This window comes from Aristolochia californica, unplaced genomic scaffold, assembly GCF_029961685.1.
Source record: "Aristolochia californica isolate CCGP_79_NKW_82.1479 unplaced genomic scaffold, dmAriCali1.0.hap1 SCAF_5, whole genome shotgun sequence".
In the NCBI taxonomy this organism is placed as follows: Eukaryota; Viridiplantae; Streptophyta; class Magnoliopsida; order Piperales; family Aristolochiaceae; genus Aristolochia; species Aristolochia californica.
In genome coordinates, this window is record NW_027182214.1 from 2,822,359 (window position 1) to 2,832,554 (window position 10,196).

Below are 10,196 nucleotides of genomic sequence, written 5' to 3' on the forward strand. Positions count from 1 at the left end.
GGCTCGAAAGCTCTCGAGCTGGCTCGTTAATGGGTAAGTCACGGGATCGGGATTGGGAGCGGGGGGGAGAGGGGGGACACCTTGCCCCTCTCCTCCACAGCTCTGGCCGCCTCTGTCGCCGCCGACAGCTCCTCGTCGGCCGCTACATCCCCTTCCCTCCAATTTCTTCCTCTTCCTCTGATTTCTTCGCCTCCTCTGTTTCCGTCGCCACCTCCATCGCCGACGATAGGTCCTCGCCGGTGCCGTGCCTTCACTCCGTGTTGTCTCGGCAGAAAACCAGACAGATACCTAAGTTGGGAGAAAATAATTTCTCCCACCCCCGCGTCAAATCAATTTCGCACAGTGCCAGATCATAAACAAGTAAAAAAAAAAATTCTTTGTCCCTTCCTCATGACTCTTGAAGAAATTGAAAAGATATTTTAGTAGAACTACGTTTCTAGAGACTATCAACGGTTTTTTCAATAAATGTTGAAAAGACATTTTTAGTAGAAATATAGGGACCATTAGTGCTTCATATTTTTTGGAAATATTTTTCTAATTAAATTTTTTTATTAAAAAATCATATATTTTTCTAAGTAAGATTTTCTTGCCAAGATGGGCTAGAAAACTGTATAGAAAAATTTTGCATAAGTATTTGACAGTTGATGCTATAATAATTTTAGCATGAGGCAATTTTCATAACAATTATGTGTTTGAAATTTTATTTGATTAAAATTTTATCGATAAGTATAGTAATATATTAGATTGATTATTAATTTTTATTTATTTCCCTATAAGTGGCAATAAGAGGTCCATTTAACTTTCCTATGAAAATTTTAAAATATTTCTTGTAATTTTCTAGTAAGTCTCTAATAGTAATAGGATTTTATTTAAAGGTTTTTTTGGAAATGTGTATCCTAGGAAAAATATTTCTAGTTTTTCCTAGAATATACATTTTCAATCAGGGCACTAAGGAGGCCATAGTAAATTTATGGCCAGATTCAAAAATTACAAAATAAACTAGACAATATTTGGGGTAAAAAAAATTAATATTGGTGGCTTCTAATCTATTATCGATATTCAAGCTCGATCCTCCCCTATCATTCTTTTTTTAAAAAATGTATGCATACTTTTATAGATAATTTATTTGACATATATTTTATGTAGAGTATTAAATGTAGGTTAACCTCGAACTCGGCTAGAGCTTGAGCTCGAACTCGAACTCAATTAAAATTATTAGACTCGAGCTCAATTACAATTTTAGGCTCGTGGCTAGGTCGGCTCGAACATAGGAAGGTTCAAACTCAGCTGAATTCGATGTTATCCTTATGCTCAATTTTAAGTAAAAGTGATGCCCAATTTTATGTAGAGGTCATGTCAAATTTTATGTTGAGTTCGAAATCTTTAAATCAAGCTCGGCTTGAACATAGGAAGGTTCAGACTCAACAGGATTCGATGCTACCCTTATGCTCAATTTTAAGTAGAGGTCATGCCCAATTTTATGTAGAGGTCATGCTCAATTTTATGTAAAATATATGCCCAATTTTATATAAAATATATGTATAATTTTATATACAATTTATTTGACGTGTATTTTTTGAAAAGTTTTAAATGTATGTTGGAGCTCGAACTCGAGACATGTCATTTTTGAAAAGTTTTAAATGAATGTTGAAGCTCGAGCTCGACTTGAAGCTTGGCTCGAACTCGGTTAAAATTATTGGGCTCGAGTTCAATAACAATTTTAGGATCAAGGCTAGGCTCGGCTCGAGCTCGAGTTCAAAATATTTAAATCAGGCACGACTCGAACATAGGCAGGTTCGGGCTTGGCTCGACTCGATGCCACCTCTAGAAGCGCCAAACAGAGATAACAAAGACTTACAGAATCTGAAGCATATGGAAGGAGGTATGATCTTTGCTTCCGTTTATATTTATCTTATGAATTTCATGTCGTTAGAAATTCATATATATTTAAGTCTTACCGTTGGTATCAGAGCAGACCTCTGATCCAGCGTTTTGATTCCAAGAATAAGCGTTTTCTATGCGCTCTCTGTATGAGAATTGCGCTCACCACTTGCGACAGCCAAGGCTTTCGCATCGGCGAAAAACGATGGAAAAAGATGCAGCGCCACGCCGGTGACCATTCCGAAAGGTATGCCGGTGTCGACATTGTATAAAAAAAAACTGGTGCCAACAGTCTCAATTCGGGACTATCGACAGCTCTCTCGTGTCGCCATAAAGCGTCGGAGACGCAGCGTAGACGCCGGTGACCATTCCGACAAGTTTGCCGGTGTCGATGACTTTTAGGAACGCCGACGAAGCTTTGTCTATGCGGGCAGCTGGAGGTTGAAGACGACCTTCAGCACGCAAAAATGAAATTAAATTCATAAGGTATTTTTTGTAAATACAGGCGTGTTGGCTTGGGATGAGTCTTCTGCGACTCACCGTTCCAACTCGGCAACCACGTCTCAGGTCGGGGCGACTCGGTGAAAAAAATTTGATTTTGCGCCAACAGGATTCGAACCCGCCCGTTGGTAAAATCTTCTGCGCCAGTGACCATTAGTCCACTGGTCGTCACCTGTTATGTATATTGAAATGTTTATATTTATTTTCTGTTACATTTTTTATGCATTTTTTGGCATATATTTTAATGCATGAAATTAAAGTTATGTAACAGTTTTATGGATTTTTGGCATATATTTAAATGCATGAAATTTAAATTATGCATAATATTATAGTTTTTAATTATGCATATATTATCAGAATATTTTGTGCATAATGATAACATGTTAGTGTAAGTTAAAATTATGCAATTCATGTTATTCTCATACATTTATGAGATTTAATGTCTAGTGATCCATATAATTTTTATTAATTCGAGAGTAGCCACAATATCTTTAATTTAATAAAAATTATATATTATGATTAGGATCACATAAAGAATATTAGACATTAATTGTAACTAATTTTACTTGTTATAATAAATTTTATCCCACAAGAATTTTTATTATATTGGAGTTTATTAGTTAGGATAAAATATCAAGTTATTCATAATTTACCCACAGGAATTATGAATTCATAAATATTTTGATAGTTTTATCATAAATAAAAAGTAGATATTAATTTTAATTAATTATACTTAATATAATAAAATTTATCCCATATAAAATTTTATTATATTTGAGTATATTAATTATGATAAAATATCAAATTATTCATAATTTACCCTCAGGAATTTTGAATTCATAAATAATTTGATAGTTTTATCATAAAGTTTACTCATAAAGAATATTGAATCTGCTTGTATTAAAAAACATTTAGCCCACAGGTAATGTTTTTTATGTCAATTGATTCAATTTTTAAGCATGATTTACATTGGTAAAGCATGATATTTTATTCAGGCATCAGTTTTAACATAAGCATGTAATTTGTAATTTTATGCAGTTGTACAACCTGCACATTTCTCTGATATTCGTTGTGATATCTCTGATCTTAAGGGAGATAATTATAAGGTCTGGAAAGAGAGAATATTTCTTCATTTAGGGTGGTTGGACATAGACTATGCTATTAGGAAAGATGAACCACCAGTAATTACTGATACCAGCACTACAACTGAAATTACACTTTATGAACGATGGGAGCGATCTAATTGCCTCAGTGTGATGTTTATTAAAACTAAAATTGCTGCTGGTATTCGTGGTTCTGTTGAGCAGTACGAAAAGGTCAAAGACTTGTTGAAAGCCATTGATGCACAATTTGTCACTTCAGATAAGGCATTAGCAAACACCCTAATCATGAAGTTCTCATCCTAAGGGGGGGTTAGTCCACAATGAAGTGGAATGAATTCCCCCCACATTACCTAGGTCATCACAATAAGGCGTTAGTGTAAAAAGACTTGAATTGAAGTGAGATTACACAATTTCATCTGCCCAAGCAAAAACGGAGGAAAGTTGATTCCGACCTTTTTCGCGAATCATCCACTTTCCTCGCGCGACGCACATTGCTTCTTCCCCCCACCCGAAAGGAAAAAATTATCCTCATGCGCTATTCTCCTCTCCCTCTCCCTCGGCCTTCGTCTCCTGATGATTTTTTTCGCCCCATTTCTTCCTCTCTTCTTCGCTCTCTCTGCTTTCTCTCGTCATCTCTCGTTTTCATTCTTTGCTTTCTCTATTCGCCCAACTTCATTCATCCCGTCTCTCTCGCTGTGCAATACCTAGGGTTTCTGCCATCGGCATCAGCGATTCGCGGGATTTTAGGGTTCTTACCGAGTCTATGATGCTTCAGAGAACGAATTGGGATAGGAACCTCGTCGGCACAGAGCAACAGAGGGACATTTGTTGCCGTGAGGTCAATCTTCACGCCGTAACACAATTTCGCGGCGGTTTTGAAGGTCTCGGAGCCGCCTGGGAAATCCAAAATCGAAAGTCACTTTCATGGCAGGGCTCTTCGACGACTTAGACGACTTATTATTTTTTATTTTTTTCACTTTTTAAAATTTTATTCTAATAACACATAATTAGTATATTAATTTATAATAAACTTTAATCATGAATTAGTTTAATTATAATAAACTTTAAACCACTGGATTTACATTTTGTGTTAATATATTATTAATTAATAATACGTAAATAAATATATTATGTTATTGATAAATTAATATATTTATTTATTTATTATGTATTTTTTATTTTTATTAAAATAATGAGTTTTAATGTTAAAAATATCTTATGTCATTAAAAAATAATTTATTTATTTATTATATTCTTTTATGTTATTTTTAAATTTTTATTTATTTTAAATAATTTATTCTAGTCACATAATTATTATATTAATTTATAATAAACTTAAATCATTAATTGGTTTAATTATCCAATTTCTATAATTAATTAAACCATTAGGTTTATTTATTATATTATCTTATGTTATTTTTTAATTTTTTTATTAATTTTATATAATTTATTCATGTCACATGTAATTATTGTTTTAATTTATAATAAACTATAATCATTAATTGGTTTAATTATCCAATTGTTATAATTAATTAAACCATTAGGTTTATTTATTATATTCCCTTATGTTATTTTTAATTTTTTATTAATTTTATATAATTTATTCTAGTCACACGTAATTAGTATATTAATTTATATAATGAATTGTAATCATTAAAGGTTACTCATTCTCTTCTTTATTTAGAAAAGGACACTGGAATCTGTTTTCCAAGCACTAACACTGGAATCTGTTTTCCACCCACTTCAACTGGCCTGGACTAACACCCAAACATGAGTTGAAGTGGAAGCAATTCATTTCACTTCAATTCAATTTTTCACTTCAATTCCACTTCATTGTGGACTAACCCCCCCTAAAGCACACCGGTATAAGAGGTGTGCGCGAGCACATCATGCAAATGAGGGATATTGCGACTCAATTAAAAAATCTTGAGGCTGAAATGTCAGAATCTTTCGTGGTGCATTACATCCTGAATTCCCTTCCGCACCAATATGGACCCTTCAAAATCTTGTACAACACACATAAAGATAAATGGTCAGTTAATGAACTTTTGACCATGTGTGTTCAAGAGGAAGGGAGACTAGTGATGGAACAAGGAGAAAGTGTCATGCTGGTAACACATGGAAAGGGCAAGTATCAAGCCAAATAGAAAGGGAAGAGTAAAATACCCCCCCAAGCTGGTACTAAGAAAAATTCCAAGTATTTCTTTTGTAAAAAGAAGGGACACATGAAGAAGGAATGCGCCAAGTTTTAGAAATGGCTTGCTGACAAAGGTACACCAACCTCATTTGTTTGTTATGAATCTAATATGGTTAATGTCAATAATAACACTTGGTGGATTGATTCTGGATCAACAATCCACATCTCGAATTCCTTGTAGGGTTTGCAAAACCTAAGGAAACTAGTGGGAAGTGAGCATCACATTTTCTCAGGAGACAAGATGAGCTCACATGTGGAAGCTATAGGAACATCCTATTTAAATTTAAGTAGTGGCTTTGTTTTAAAACTAGAAAAGACATTTTCTGTTCCAAGTTTCTTTAGAAACTTGATTTCAGTTTCAAGGCTTGTACCTTATGAATATTCCTTTAATTTTTCAAACTCATCTTTCAGTTTATATTATAAGTCTGATTGTGTTGGGAATGGTACATTGTCTAATGGTCTTTATAGCATTAATTTACAAAATAATGCCACTTACAATTCAATGCATATTCACACTGGTAATAAAAGAGGTGTTATTAATGAGGATTCCTCTACATTATGACATCGGAGATTAGGTCATATCTCCATAGATAGAATTAAAAGATTAGTGAATGAAAGGGTACTTAATACTCTAGATTTTACTGATTTTGAGACTTGTGTAGACTGCATTAAGGGAAAGCAGACTAACAAGTCAAATAAAGGTGCCTATAGGAGTTCAACCATATTAGATATCATACATACTGATATATGTAGTCTAGACATGGACTCACATGGTCAGAAATACTTCATCTCTTTTATAGATGATTACTCACGATACATGTATCTCTACATGCTTTATAACAATAATGAAGCATTAGATGCCTTTAAGATCTTTAAGGCTGAAGTAGAGACACAATGCAGTAAGCAAATTAAGATCGTGAGATCAGATAGAGGTGGAGAATACTATGGTAGATACACAGAGAATGGACAAGTACCTGGGCCATTTACAAAATTTCTTCAAGAACATGAGATTGTTGCCCAATATACCATGCCTAGTTCTCTAGACCAAAATGGTGTAGCAGAAAGAAGAAACCAAAAATTATTAGGCATGGTGCGGAGTATGTTTAGCCACTCCAATCTTCCTAGATCCTTGTGGCCTGAAGCACTTAAGACGACAATGTATATATTAAACCGAGTTCCAACCAAGGTTGTTCCATAAACGCCATTTGAATTATGGAAAGGTTGGAAACCAAGTTTGCGACATTTGCACGTTTGGGGATGCCCGTCTGAAGTGAGAATTTATAATCCACAGAAGAAAAAGTTGGACTCAAGGACCATTAGTGGGTATTTCATTGGATATGTTGAAATGTCTAAAGGTTACAAATTTTATTGTCCATCTCACAACATTAGGATTGTGGAATCAAGAAATGCAAAATTTCTTGAAACTTACGTGATGAGTGGGAGGAATCCAACTCGGAACATAGTTTTTGAGAAGGATCATTCAGAATCTCAACCTTCCACCTCAAGTGATAGATTGATTATTGTTCACAGTACCCCTCAAGTACCGTGTTGAACAACTAATAATTGAAGTTCCACAAAATGCTGACGACATTCCAGTAGATCAGGTACCTCAAGAGTTGCCAAACACTTTTGAACAACTAGTTGAACCACATACTTCTCAGGAATATGATAATCCAACATTAAGAAGATCTACTCGATTCAAGAGATTAGCAATTCCTGATGATTATGTTGTGTATCTACAAGAATCTGACTACAACATTGGAGCCAAAAATGATCCCAAGTTCTTTTCACAAGTCATGAGTTGAAAAGAATCAGAATTATGGTACAATGCCATGAAGGAAGAGATGAATTCTATGAAGAGTAACGGAGTCTGGGATCTTGTTGAGTTGCCTAGTGGATTTAAAGCCATTGGATATAAATGGGTATTTAAAACAAAGAAAGACTCATTCGGCAACATTGAGCGATACAAGGCATGACTCGTTGCTAAGGGATTCACTCAGAAAGAAAGAATCGATTACAAGGAAACTTTTTTTCCTGTATCTAAGAAAGATTCCTTGCTCATTATTTCGGCATTAGTAGCCCATTTTGATTTAGAGTTGCAACAAATGGATGTGAAAACGACATTTCTCAATGGAGATCTAGAGGAGGAAGTTTACATGAAACAACTTGAAGGATTCCCCTATAGTGCTGGTGAGCAATTGGTTTGCAAGCTAAAAAAGTCAATATATGGATTAAAACAAGCATCCCGCCAATGGTATTTGAAATTCTATAATGTAATTTCTTCATTTGGTTTTGTAAAAAACATTATGGATCAATATATATACCAAAAGGTTAGTGGGAGTAAAATTTATTTTCTTGTTTTATATGTGGATGATATTTTGCTAGCAACCAATGATAAGGGTTTTCTGCATGAGGTGAAACAATTTCTCTCTAAAATTTTTGATATGAAGGATATGGGTAAGGCATCTTATGTCATTGGCATTAAGATTCATAGAGACAAATTTCGAGATATCTTAGGTTTGTCTCAGGAAAATTGTATTAATAAAGTTTTAAAGAGATTTCGGATGAAGGACTGTTCACCAAGTGTATCTCCCATTGTGAAGGGTGATAGGTTCAATATGAACCAATGCCCGAAGAACGACCTTGAAAGGGAACAAATGAAGGACATTCCATATGCTTCTGCTGTCGAAAGCCTAATGTATGTTCAAGTTTGCACAAAAACCTGACATTGCATTTGTTGTAGGAATGTTGGGACGATATCAGAGTAATCCTGGGTTAGACCACTGGAGAGCTACAAATAAAGTAATAAGGTACCTTCAAAGAACCAAAGACTACATGCTGATGTATAGACGGACGAACAATTTAGAAGTAATTGGCTACTCAGATTCTGACCTTGCTGGGTGTATTGATTCACGTAAATCAACATCAAGATACATTTTCTTGATGGCCAGTGGAGCTATATCATAGAGGAGTGGCAAACAGACTTTGACTGCCACGTCCACTATGGAAGCCAAATTAGTTTCTTGTTTTGAGGCTACTTCACATGGTGTATAGCTTAAGAGTTTCATTTATGGGCTTAGAATTATGGATTCTATCTCTAGCCTATTAAGAATATATTGTGATAATTCAGCTGCTGTTTTTATGGCCAAGAATAATAAAAGTGGAAGTCGAAGTAAACACATCGATATAAAGTATTTGGCCATAAGAGAACGTGTTAAAAAAAAGAAAGTGGTCATTGAACATGTAAGCACTGAATTAATGATAGCATATCCTTTGACTAAGGGCATGCCACCATTTAAATTCAAGGATCATGTTGTGAGTATGGGACTTGGTTCCATTATGTAAATTTTTCATTGTATGAACAATGTTATTTCAGTGAAATTCTTAATTAATGTGATGTTTTTCTCATATTTATGTGCACTTTAACTTTTGAGAAAACTCATCTATGTCGAACCAAGAGTAAACATAGGGTTTATTCATAAAGTATAATAAATAAATACATAATAATACATGAAAGATAATACTCGTCATTAGAGGACTTATCGCCATGATTCATGTATTTATTACTTAAATTCAGATTATCGATGGGTTTGAGATTATATTAGAAGTTTGGACCAACTGGGAGAATGTTAACCGTTGTATCACGAGAAACGGTTTCTCATAAGGGTGGTCTCAAACTGCTACCAGTTGCAACTCCTTCGGTAACACGAAGCCATGAAGAACCTTGATGGGAGGTCGACTTCAGATCGTTTTTTTGGTCCCCTATCTCGTCACTCAATTTCCTTTCAGTTTAGCCATCGCTGAGAGTGTTTAAAGATTGGAAGTGCCAAACAGACAGAACAGAGACTTACAAAATCTGAAGCTTATGAAAGGAGGTATGATCTTTGCTTCTGTTTATATTTATCTCATGATTTTTATGTTGTTAGAAATTCATATATATTTAAGTCTTACAGTGAGATCATCCATGTGGAGGAGAGTTTAATGCAGTAAGAAACACTGGAAATAACATAAGGGAATCCATGAATATCTAAAAACTCAATATACAATACTCAAGGTAAGGGCTTCTTTCCTGCAACCCCTGAAAGACAAATTACAAAACAGTAATGGGTGTAGCAGATGGGGCATTTTGAGCTAATATGTCAAGGTTTTTTTGGGCTTCCTTTGCCTGACTTAGAAATCATCAGAGACTCTCGGGTTTGTCATTAAGCTGATTTTGTTAAGTTATTACCAGGGTTTAGCTACCTTTAGGGGTAAGGCCAGGATCTTAATTTGTTGAATCGCTCATGTAAGGATCTTATACATCCTAGGTCTCTCCGTTCCATCATTTGGCTTATAAAAGTAGCAGTGACAATTAACATAGCTTACTCATCGATTGTTTTGGAATTTTGAAGTATAAGAAAATCATTTTATCATCAAATTTTTTTTTGGACAAGGATTATGCAAAAGTGTTGTGATGTGAAGAATTCTTGAGTTCACCAGTTCTCATCAACAACAGGACCTATTCTTGGATAGGT